Source organism: Rhyacophila brunnea, unplaced genomic scaffold, assembly GCF_057557595.1.
Source record: "Rhyacophila brunnea isolate RB1 unplaced genomic scaffold, BYU_Rbru_1.0 scaffold_5, whole genome shotgun sequence".
In the NCBI taxonomy this organism is placed as follows: Eukaryota; Metazoa; Arthropoda; class Insecta; order Trichoptera; family Rhyacophilidae; genus Rhyacophila; species Rhyacophila brunnea.
Window position 1 is genome coordinate 23,308,196 of NW_028233170.1, and position 13,669 is coordinate 23,321,864.

At 34.2% G+C, this 13,669-nt stretch overlaps 1 long non-coding RNA gene across 1 annotated transcript; it reads left to right on the plus strand.

Annotated features, from left to right (window-relative positions):
• Positions 1 to 1,550: 1,550 nt before the first annotated feature.
• Positions 1,551 to 11,364, plus strand: LOC147066187 (uncharacterized). Its single transcript, XR_015071611.1, has 5 exons — positions 1,551 to 1,715; positions 8,784 to 9,001; positions 9,133 to 9,203; positions 9,510 to 9,552; positions 11,223 to 11,364. It is a non-coding gene; the product is annotated as an uncharacterized LOC147066187 (long non-coding RNA).
• Positions 11,365 to 13,669: the final 2,305 nt, after the last annotated feature.

Genomic DNA, 13,669 nt, shown 5'->3' on the forward strand with positions numbered 1-13,669 from the left:
AGCTATTCCCTCGTGCCACATATAATAACATGAGGTTTGGTTCGATATGCAATTTCTTATGGAAATATGGAATAAATAGTATGAAGCTGTCACTTGGATGAGACATCTTCATACTAATTATTCCTATCCAAGTAGACTTGGATAGGAATAATTAGTATGAATATGTCTCATCCAAGTGACAGCTTCATACTATTTATTCCTATCCAAGTGACAGCTCCATACTATTTATTCCTATCCAAGTTAACAAGTAGCTTGGATAGGAATAATTAGTATGAAGATGTCACATACGAGTGCACTTGGATGGGAATAAATAGTATGAAGCTGTCACTTGGGTGAGACATCTTCATACTAATTATTCCTATCCAAGTCTACTTGGATCGTACTTGGACCGTGTCAACGCGGCTTTAGGGAAGCTTTTTATGTATGCAGTAACTTCTTCCCTTTCGTTTGTTTTCTTGTTTATGGGTTCGTGTTTTCCACGATTATTCTTCTTTCGACCATGTCCGATCCTAAATAGATCATAATATGGGCCTCCATAGAGTAGAGGTTTGTATTAACAGATTTAGTTTTTTACGAGAAATGGATGTCAGCCACTTGCTCAACCTATAGGTCCATACCCTGACAGACACAAATTGAAAAACAATATGTGTAGGTACTTGCCAGACCCAGGATTCGAGCCTAGGAACCACGGCGTTATAGTCCAACGCTTAAGCCGCGCGGCCAATACCAATAAATCCTGTATCTTTACTTTGTTTGTAGTGATTAAGTGATTCCAAAGACATGTTGAAACATTTTTTGCATACTATTCCAGTCTCTCATGCCAAATAAAGAAAAAAAAAATTCCAGTCTCTCTGTACTGCTAATAATTCTATAAATTAATAAATTCAATAAAGACAGCTGCCAAAAATGCAGAATACCATAGATAAGTCTGCGCATGCGTAATTTAATGTTATGCCAAAAGCGTATATGTCAGACATATATGCTTTTGTCTTGTTAGAGTTTGAAATTTTATATTATGCAAAAGCGTATAGGTATGTCAGAGATATATGCTTTTGGCTTGTTAGAGCTTAACATTTTAAGACTTGTATTGTTTTTCCAAGTCGTTTTACGAGAAATCTATAGGTTTTAGAGATATATGCTTTTGCCATAACATAAAGTAGGCATTATTTGACATATTGGCATTCAAATCTCAAAATCGCCAAAACACGACTTATATGCTTCTTCCATATTCGACGGAAATATTTACTGACAAGAAAATGGAATTGAGTATTTTATTTATTCATCTGAATAAAATTGAGAGTTTGACTAATAATAAATAAGGTATTAGTTTACAATAATTTTATTTATTATTATCACATAACAAAATTTATTAATACAAGTAATACTTGTTCCAATATTTGCGATTGTCTATCATTTATATAGTTATAGGGGTGGGAAACACGTTTAAATGAGGAAATTATTTAATCGTTACTATTTATTATTTGGAGTTAAACTTTTTTTATCTGTGTGCAGTAAGTAAAATCAGTTGATTTGTAAAAAAATGTCCCATAGTCTGCTCCAACCACTACCGAACCTTTCTGCAAGCGCACCGTCTGCGTTGTTGGATTTTCGACGCTCTGATGCTCCCGCTCCATTGGCACCGGACGATTTACAATCTTTGGACTTTTTACACGTGGCGCACCCTGTATTTGTAGAATTTTAAGTCCGCTGACCAGGTTCGTTGAATTTCAAAAATGTTTGCTACTTTACTTCCCGGAGTCGCCAAAATTTGTTCGTTTATCACTACTACTAAATAGTTGGCTATTAATATTACGTGACCTTAGAACAATAAGGTATAATCTGGCATTTTGGTCAATTTTGACTTTTTGGTACCAAAATTCTTATAATAATTTTCTCTTTAAAACTGTGTTACAAGCTTAGATTATAGAAAAATATAGATAGAGCGATAGTGAGTGTTTGTTCCCGAACAGATGACGAATTTTTTCTCGCGCTTGGGTCAGCCCCACCACGCGTCCTTCACGCCCCTTTCAAGGGTTTTTCGGAAATACGTGACAGTGTGCGTGAACATTTGCTTGGCGTAGTGTTGCCAGATTTCGAATTATTTTACAAGCGATTTAATTTTATATTATATTAATAAATATTAGCAGAGTGAATTTTGGTAATACGAAATATATTTAGGTAACACACAATCTCAAAAATACGAATAATATTTATTACATTCCTATTTATAGTGTTCGGAGAAATAAAAAAAACATGTTTTCATAAAATTTTATTTATTATTAATCAAATAATACATTCAATTAACGATTCAAACATATTTGCTAAATAAATTATGTAGCTGGTACCTACCGACTTAGAAGTATAAGTAAAGAAAAATATAAAGCGTCAATTACATTGAGCTACTTTACGAGCTGTTTGTTGGCAAATTTAAAAGCGGGCGATTCAGCTACTGCGATTGTGATGATGACACACAAAACTTTCCATTCGCTGAGAAGCCACAAGCCAGCGACTATTTTGACAGAACGTAGTTCGTTTTTTCACCGGGAGGTTGCTACTGCGCAGACGCAGTAGGCCCACACGCCGGCGTGTAGCGTGTAAAGTTGACCGGCTTTCAACTTTTCTCGGTAGATTGTTTACAATCTGCTTGTTCGATGATGACACTAAGCGACTTTACAGGCAGATTGTAAATTCGGCAACAAGCAGCTCGTAAAGTAGCTCCATGTAATTGACGCATAAGTAAACACAAAAATACCACAATCTATAAAGATTTTAAAAATAGACCCATTATGATAAAAATTGGTTTATTCTGAATTTTCAATATCGAAACATTGGGTAATGATTATATTGAAAAAAAAAAGAATTACAAATCTATGGATACATGCTTTTCCATCCACCACCCGCCACGTCTCAACACCCTTTCAGGCATATACCGTGGCGTAACGAACGAGAAGCGTCCTTCAAAATTGTGCTGGTAGCATTCCCTTTCAACCGATGAATGGGAACACTACCAGAGGATGTGATTGGCACCCTGCTATTTAAAGCATTCTACATAAGCATGTATCGAATTTTATAAAACCAAGCTGACAGAGCTCGTTGACGAAGCCACCGTGACCGGTTAAGAACTAGGAAGTCCAATGGTCTGGAGTCTTTTGGTTATCTCCATGCGCCACATACTATTCGGAAAGAACAAAGACGTTTACACAAATCTAGTAAATCTAAAAAAATCAGACACATAAAACAAAATTACGTAAATTTACAATCATATAGTAGGTACATCGGAGATGGCACGTTTTAAAGAGGCAAGTGTCGCGTTCGATAAATGCTGGAGAACACGTTATGAGCAGCTAACACTAAAAATGAGACATATTTAGTTTAAATGCGAATAAAATATGTATTGGAATTTGCTAGGAATATAATTCTGAAAATTAAACATGAATTTTAATATAAAACGAAAATTCATATAGACATTCAAGGAATAAGAAATTATAGCCCTTGGTTTTGGATTAGTTTTTTTTTTAAATTGTCGTTTTGTATACAAGTTTTTCTACAAACTCTGACGTTTCGAAATATAGTGTGGTACTTACGAATCCGATAAATAAGTGATAAATGATATTTAAAAACTACCGCTATATTTTATACACCAGCAGCCGTAGCTGATTTATTCATACAACTACAGATAAGCTTGAATACGAAATATTAAAATATGTGTATAATATCGCAAAATGTGTAATATTATTTTAAAACAGATGAAATCAAAAATCACAAATCTGGCAACATTTTTACCCACACTTGCAGAATTCTGGCGTGTACGCAACGAAATGTAAGCTAATCAAGGAAATGATTTCAGATTACAGAATAATATAGAATAATCACTGTTTATGAAGTACTCATAAGTGGAAAGTAATCCCATCTTCCTGTTTTTGGTTCCTAGATGTGTTTTGACATCGTTTTATAGAACAAGACGGCATATTTTCCGATTTTCTTGTGGATGTTGCCGGCACAATGTCAGTTTATCGACTGACTGCCATTTTTGTGGCGTGTTGGCTATGCACTTGCTAAAACATGACTCACTAAAATCGGCTATTGCGGAGGGCTTGGTTACAAGATTTAAAAAAATCTTTATGGTTTAGTACATATCAGGGCATCAAAGTTCTATATCAGATGCACTGGTAATTTGTTTTGGAACAACATGGTTCCATTTAAAATTTGAAAGTAACTATGAACCATTTGCTTTAAAAAAAAAATTTTTGGAGCAATATGGTTTCATTTCTGTTCAGCTGTCAAACTAGTACGTTTCTCTCAAGTATTCGCGCTTCATTTTTCAACAATTTAATTAAAATAACATACAGATGAGCAATACTTTAAGTGAAAGGGGTATTGAGGACATTATTTTAAGAGGATGATAATACTACGAATATACCTCACCAACCTACAATATCGTTGCTTTAAATACAAGGTAAGTTTGAGGTTATGTATTATTTTTGTTATCCATGTATTGCAATTAATTATTCTATTTTGTTTCAAATTTAATATAAGTAATTCTATTATCTATTTATTTTCAGCAACAATCTTAATTTATTGGATAATATAAACAATCTTCAAGTTATAGGTACTGTCTGATGATTTTACAATTGATAAGAATTTTGGGTACCTACTTATGTTTCTTTTCAAATGAGTACTTAATTTATTTGCTGTTCTTTCATATTTTGTAAATTTGACATTACATCTGAATAAATTGTTTCTAGAATACGTCATAATTTCATATATATTCTCCTTTTTATTATTCAAGTGGGTGGAAGTACTTGGAGAAGTTGCAGAGTATGTTTTTTTGCGAAGAAAACATAGATCTTGGCGATGAAATTGACTAAATAATAATAGTTGCAATAGCTCTTTTCATAAACTACTTAATTATTACTTCATGAATCACTGCAGTGACAATACAATGATATCTTTATTAAGTTTCATTTGAAAATTGAGTAATTTGAGAGGTTTTGTAATAATAGTTTTGTGAAAGTATTTTTTTTATGCCAGTCTATTATCATAAAAACTTTTTTTTTCAGAGCTGTGAAGTTATGTGAGTACACAGGAGAGTTCATCATGGATCATATGGATTCTAACAACAAAAACCTTGAAAGTGAAGATACTTTCCTGTCATTTTATAAACTATTAATATTGTTCTAAATCTCAGTATTATGCAACATTTTTTTATACCACGTCCTGTCATTTTACATAAACTATGTTTAATTTAATGTTGTTCTAATAAAGAATTAATCGAAAAGGGTATTTTTATTTAATTTTAAACATAATTATTAAGCCCTGTAGCAAAACATTATCACAAAATCAAGGTTCAATAATAAGATAGAACTTTGTTGCTCTGATTTTTTTCGATTTTCAGAGCAATTAATTTCCATCACAAAATTTTAATGTCTGGATTAGATAATATCAGATATTATATTTAGTATAAAATGCTTTGAAAATACAAACATAATGCAATAATAATAATATTGTTAATATCTACCAATTTTCATTGCATATAGTTAAGATTTTATTCATATTCAAAACATTGGAGCTCAATATGTCAGTTTGGTATAAATGCCAGATGATACCTTGTTGTTCTAAGGTCACGATTATTCGAAATTTATCATATTGTGCTATTGCGATTTTGGGTTCAGAGGCACCATGCCGAGTCAATTCGTCAGCCCTTTTATTTCTCTTTACCCTGAATGTTCCTTATCCACTTGAAGCGCACCAGGAGGTGGTGCCGTTTCAGTATTGTGGACTTGCTGTGAATAAAAAAGACTATCGGATTAGTAAACAAGGGATCCCACAAGGGAAGCTTTTGGGGTCCGAATAAATACAAATACCATGGTTTTCGTTGAGCTTCCGTTAGATTTGATTTGAGCTTGCTCACTCCAGAGCACATTGGATGGCATAGAGTTCGGTCTGCATTACCATACAGTAAGTAGCTGGCAAGGCAGTAATTACGAGTCACTATCTCACTGCCATTAATGTATGCCGCAAACTTTGCACCAGTACCGTTATCAATTTTGCTCCTGTCTGAGAAAATTGATGTGTGATTGCATTCGTTGCTTTTCAACGTTGCAGGATAAGAAACCACTCCCAAAAATAGTCTAGTCGGTATGGTAGCCTTCTGTAGTCCACCGGTTTTTCGTAAAGTCTATCATCCGGCAGTAAACCTGCGAGGCTCTCCTCGCCCTTTTTAGCTCTTTAAGCGAAAGCGATTTGTTCCAAACGTAAATTTAAAAACACAAGTACTGCCAGAGCTTGCGTTGAGTTTAACGAAACCGCGAGGTAAGCTTCACATTTTGAATCGCTAGCGCTCGCTGTCTTGTATTGAGTTTTTTTATGTTTTTCCTTTGCGCAGCTTCGGACCGCAACCAAGCTGACCGATAGATATTTTTTGGTTAACGCATTAATGTTAACAGTGACGTCCCTAGGCAAAGTGCTGCCCTTAGACATATTGAAAATGCTATTCATAAATTGATGTAATTATTGATTTTTGTTTTATTAATTTCTACTTGGGATCTGAATCAATTTTCAACTTTAATAATATACAAAAAATATTGCTACCGATGTTCGTTTTTGCACTTGTTTTAAAATCAAATCTTTATTGCATTGAGAAAATATACTTCCTATAGTTTAGTTGTAATTAGGACAGTTTGCGTATATTTTATTTTATTTATTTCTCACAGTTCTGACTAGCTCACCACTCACTAGATGACCACCAGTATAAGTTGTCTGCTGAGTAAAGGTGCCACATGCTAACATTTGACATATCATTCAATACTTTTTATACTGGGATAAATTTAGTTCTAAATTCGAGCACCTGACGATATGTAAAACGTACATGCTACACTTATATTAAATTTTATCTCTACAAACTGTTAAATATATCGTGGAGCATGTATTCTTTATAGTTGTGAAGTCAGTTGGATCCGTGACCAACACCAATTTGGACCTTGAATATGTATCGAATTCTATCGGTTATATCATACTGTCAACAGCCATTGCCCGTGAACTTGTGGCAGGCGTTGCGGCGTCCGCGCGACCAGTGATCGCTTCAACTTGACGACGCTACCTCAATCTCTGCATTTATTCTGCTACTGTCATAGGGGATTTTTTGGAATCCTTATATTTTTCATGAAGCCGACATTTTTGAAATTGTATTAGGATTTGTCGAGGTCTGTTAAACGACACCTAACACAACGTCTAACGTGAAGGTGTTCTAAGCTATTTTTACCACGCGGCGAACGGATAATAAAATTATCTCCTACAACTTGATGACCATTTTGTGGCGTGAGAGGTTGCACGATCAACTAGGTATTCAATGTATTTTGGCAAATTTACAATATACAATTCCGCAAGAACGTTAGTATTTTGTTTTTATTATTATTGAAGCTATACTTCTTTAGGCGCGTTTGGAAAATTAGATCAGAGTGTATTTTTGGCGTGTGACATGTAACATATAATTTATTTTTTCACAGAAAAAAACGCACTCGATTGGACTCGAACCACCCATTGTTCGGTTATCAGCTGAACGCACTACCTTTACGCCACAGTATGATACTGCAATCGTGACGATTATACAGTATAATATTATAGTTTAGAATTGTTCCGTTGCCTAGGCAGCGAATTTATTATTGTCGGCCATTTGCAATTCCTTATGTTAACAAATTATTAAACGTCAGAGTGACATTTGATACTTTAAAAAGAAAAACAACGAGAAACCTTTATATAATTTAGTAATATAAGTTAAAGTGTATAGAAATAAACCAACGGCACTTCAATAAGCGGCTCGTTTTCTTACGTGTGTAATATAACAAGATAATTAAGAGCTAGCCGAAAAATCTAGGATATCACAAGTTTTGTTACACCAAAAAAGTACTTATAACTTTTAACGCGCGTACATAAGTACACACTGATTTTTTTAAATTTTTAAATTTGAAACTCGAAGAAAAGGGATCGCCGTCCTTGCCGTAGGGTCATGCCGACTATACTAATAAATACCTGATATAGACATATAATATCATCACAAATCTTTGGATTGACAGTGCGTATTCTGTGTTGTATCAAAATCCTAACACTACGGTAGATACCTCGGTCACAATATGAGAGGACTGTATTCCTCAACTTGTTATCCAATAAAAGCTTATCGTTTATCAGCGGCAAACGTGGTAACATGGTAATTCATAACAACAAAATTCATAGCTTAAGAAGCTCCGTGATTGGTAAGAGTACATCCCCAACGAACTCTTCCTAGAAGCAGACTAATGGTGGCAGACCCTCGTTATGGTGAAATTACACACAATGACGATCCGTCACATAAATGCCGAAAAACCCATTTCTCATGTTGGCGTTTTGTGTGTCACAGAGTGTAAATACGATGTCATAGCTGTTATATAATATTATGTATGTATAGTATGTCGGAATAGCATAGATATGATCATATGCATTAAAACGCTCTTAGCATATACATTATGTGCCAGTCATTATGTATAGAGTATGTATTTTATAATCTGACGTACACGTCACACGGAAAGCATTATGCAATCGCGTTTAACTATTGCAAATTTTCAATTCGAGGGAACGATATGGATCCTTAAGCGGAGGGGAATCCAGCGCGCCAGCTTATAGAAGACAGACTCTAATTTCACCATTAGGTGATGGTACGAGAAGAAAATTACCATATTTTATACACACATAATAAGAATCAAATGTATAGATTTGTTCCTTTTCTAATTTGGGCATGCGTATTTTTTTAGGATAGTTAAAAGTATTGATTGACTAAAAATGATATTACCAAACATCTCTACGAGCAAATATACGTAGCGAGGGAGAATTTTTGTCTATGGCACGTTGACACCGAGGATTTTTGAGAACGACGGAAATTCTTCCACTCCAATCTGTTCCATCATCCAAGGCGCAAGTCTTGATCGTCTTCTGAACTTCTGTTTGAAGACCGAGGAACATGAGGGCTAAGGTATTTATCTATATTTTTCATAAAGCCATCAGTATAAATCAAGAAACAAAACGTGCAATGAAACCACTTCTGTTTGCGAATTTACTGTTTTTGTGACAAGTTTGAATTTGACAACATGTATTTTGTTTCAGTGGCGTAAGAAGCGTATGCGGAGGCTAAAGCGTAAACGCAGGAAGATGCGTGCGAGGTCCAAATAAATAAGGTAGGATTTCTTCAGAATTATTCCCTAAAAACCAAAGTTCGTGCCACGTGCCGGCGTACTTGTCATTTGCCGCCGCCGTCCGCCATTGCGTCGTACGCGTGCATTGGATCAATATTTCCATGTCGGAATACCTTTCATACTTCCGTCGATCTTCAAAACATCGGCGTTGTGTATAACTTTGCAATCTAATTTAATGTTACTCATGGAAATATGTTTTTATTAGTGTCACCCTCCCCCAGCCCTTACAATTGTAGTGACATGTCCCTTCAATAAACGAACTAATTTTATTGTCGTTTTCTTTTGCAGTTCCATGCCCACATAACATCCTCATTTTGGTCAACAAAAACTGGTGAGTTGATAATTATTAATTTTTACATCTCAGGGTGTTGCTTTGCTTTCTATTATTGAGGGAAGATTTTAGCAATGTTTTGAGTAGAGTATTTTTGGAATCTCCACACCAAATCATTGAAGTTCAATCTTTGGCACTAAGTTTCCATACAAAATTACTTGCAATTTGTGACAGTGATCAGGAATACCATTCTGCACATGTTGCAGACATGTGGTATTTGCAAAAACATTTAGGGTTAGGATGTAGCGTCTACCAACTATCTTACGAGTTCAATAATTCCGAGTGAGTGATTGAGAAGATACGTTTTTGTGGATTTCGGTCTAGTTCGCACCCGTGTGTGATATGTCAAAAATTGTTTTGTGATAGTTAATTTAGTTTGTCATTATTACTAGCAGTTGAGTTGTACATGTTTTGGTACAAGTCAGTTTAAGGGGGAAGCCAGGCGGAAACCGCGACAATTTTCATTGACAAAATTCAAGAATGAAAACCTTACTAAAGCCGCGTTGACACGGTCCAAGTACACTTGGACCGAGTGCCATCCAAGTGCACTTGTATGAGACATCTTCATACTAATTATTCCTATCCAAGCTACTTGGACCGCGTCCTACTCATCCAAGTTAACTTGGATAGGAATAATTGGTATGAAGCTGTCACTTGGATGGCACTCGATCCAAGTATACTTGGATCGTACTTGGACCTTGTCAACGCGGCTTTAACCTAACAAATATATCAGCTATTTTCAAAATTTGTTTGCTGCTGACTTCCCGTAAATCAACAACCCATGTTTTTATATTATCTGTACACCAATATTTCTTGATGCACTTGATTTGGTGGTACTTCGTAATTGGCGATCAGGCATTGATTCTCTTATATCAGTATTTGGCAAAGTTTTAATTGAAATATTGATTCTTAACCCTCATTTACTCAGGGTTTTGCCATGTGGTTGTTTGATAGATCATTTCTGTTTGATTTTTATTTCGTTTAACGATATTTAAATTTAGCAAGAAACAAATTATAGTTAAGCAATTATTTGTAATTCATGAAAAACTACACTACAAAAAATTTTGTATTATTGAAGCAATACTCTTCAATTCTTGGTGGAAGGTTTTACTAATTTTACACACTTCGTTTAATCTGCAGTTTACTATAAATACTCTTCTGAATGGTTATGATTAAGTTACATTACTCGATGTTGTATCATGGGTGGGTAACCTAACATATTAAACAACATTATTGTTTACAGTATGTTGTGGGGTTTTGGTTTGTTTATAGGCCTCGAAAGAACCGGATCACGAAAATAATTGTCTTTTACTTGCTTCTATTGTCAGTGTGAAAGGGGGGGCATGGTGAGAGTTTGCATGTGGGCATCCCTGCAAGTAATCCACTGACTAAATCTTACCACTGCCGACAATACAAAGCGATACAAAACAATAGAAAATACTGCATCTTTACCGATGGCTATGTTATTCAAATTGTTTTGATAATGATTTTCTTAGCATTCATTTACAAGTCTTTCATTTAGAATTTTCTATGCCAGTCAAGCGACCTAAGATAGAATATGTGGTAATCTGTGATATTAGATTGCGGGTTGATTTTTAAGTTAGGTTAGAGTCAGACTACCTATTAGTTTTTTCTTTATAAATATTTTGATTTGATATTTTCCTTTTCAGGTTCCATCGCTGCACCTGGTGGCACCTGGCATATAATGATGTACAAAACACTTTTTAAATTAATAAGTACAATAAACATTATTGCCGAATTAAATTCTTTTAATTTTTATATTTTAATAAATGGTCCATAAGTCAAACCTTTCATTTCTGTTTCATTCACACAGCTTTTCCTAATCCATTTTTCCTATTTTCGTATGCTTTACACATTTTTTGTTCAGTCACGGAGTATCTTTACTTGGTGTTATACAATGAGCCCGTGTTATCAATATGCAAACAAGTAGTGACTATGAGTGGCGTTCACATGTTATAAATTTCATGTTCGGATAAAATTTGTTTTTTTGCAGCTTAGGATTTTGAATCTTCCATTTTTTTTCTTATCGGCTTTTTACTGAATCTCAATTGAACATTTTTCTTGGAAATACACTTACGGTAGAAATAGTATCGATAACATGTGTTTAGTATCATATTGAAAGAAAATATCATTACTCTACATGCGGTATCAAATTTAATGCTTGCCCAGAATGATTTATTTCCAAATAAAATCTGAATGCTTTGGCTCTAGGTACAAGCTCTTAAGGGGGGACATGCTCGTCGAAGGTCAAAATTGAGTTTTTATTGTATTTTCAAACCATGATCCTGGACACTCCTTAAACGTTGTAGATAATCTATTTATATAATTTTGAAGCCTTATTATCCTTTATAGTTATTTTAAACATTTGATGACTGCATAAAGTATTTTTGTTACATAAAATAGTATTCTTTTAAACCTCTCGCTCTAATGTTTTGGAATATAGTCATATTTCGGTACATAACTGTGCAGTGGTGTTAAGATTTTTTACATTTATTAATTTTTAAACGCATTTATAAAACCATTAGCATAATTTATTGCGAGATAATTTTTGTAAAATATTCACGATAAAAAATTATATTGATAATCTCTGTGATCCCAAATTTGACAAGAATTAGGCATTATATTATTCAAAAAATCGGCAAGATTAACACATTTGAAGATGATTCTAAAGATATTTATTATAAGCTATGTCCTTGACCATTCAAGTGTGATAAAGATCTTATGAATAATGATTGCATTATAATAATTATTGACCTAAGAATAAGGTAGTGTTTTTTTGAAATACACCGTTTAAAAAAAAATTCGGTTAGGTACATGTTCAAACACGCGCGTCAATATCATTTTACTCCCTACTTCAATTATAGTTTGTCAATTTATGGCTACGGCCGTATGTTGTAGCTTAACTACTGGGGAATGACAAAAGAAATAGCGTATTTCAAAAAAACACTACCTTATTCTTAGGTCAATAATTATTATAAAGCAATCATTATTCATAAGATGTTTATCACACTTGAATGGTCAAGGACATAGCTTATAATAAATACCTTTAGAATCATCTTCAAATGTGTTAATCTTGCCGATTTTTTGAATAATAAAATGCCTAATTCTTGTCAAATTTGGGATCACAGAGATTACCAATTCAATTTTTTATCGTGAATATTTTACAAAAATTATCTCTTAATAAATTATGCTAATGGTTTTATAAATGCGTTTAAAAATTAATAAATGTAAAAAATCTTAACACCACTGCACAGTTATGTACCGAAATATGACTATATTCTAAAACATTAGAGCGAGAGGTTTAAAAGAATACTATTTTATGTAACAAAAATACTTTATGCAGTCATCAAATGTTTAAAATAACTATAAAGGATAATAAGGCTTCAAAATTATATAAATAGATTATCTACAACGTTTAAGGAGTGTCCAGGATCATGGTTTGAAAATACAATAAAAACTCAATTTTGACCTTCGACGAGCATGTCCCCCCTTAAGTAATTAAATTTAAAGGGTGTTACCTGCCGTTAGCTATTGGGTGTAAACAGGTTGACGAAACTAAGGCTCACAAGCTACGTAATACAACTTGAAAATATTGTGAATAAAAGACACGGATTATTAAATTAGTGTCCTATAAGTGAATACATATAAATGTTTCCCGATTTCAATTATACAAAATGCCTTTTTAAATAATATGTAAAAATTTATGAAATACATTAGAAGACATTGGCCACCAAACTGATGCGATTTTGTGATCGTAGCACCGAATGTGGGGAAAATGGCACACATAATGGGAGAAAGAAAAGTGAAAGTCATCACCGTGGACTAGGCTGGGTAAGTACTTTTATAGCCGAGACCATGCCTGATCCTGAGATAATATGGGCATTTACATTATCCCTTGGCCGCACGGATGCCCTAAAACCTGCTGGATAGATGAGCTCATAAAGTTCAGTGAATGTATGTGGTAGCAGAGGACCGAAAAGAGTTGAGAGCTGGGGGAGGCATTCATCCAGCTGTGGATTGACCCTGGCTGGTAAAATTTACACGGTCGAGGTTTGCCTTATCTACTAGTTTTTATGAGAAATAGATGTTGGCCACT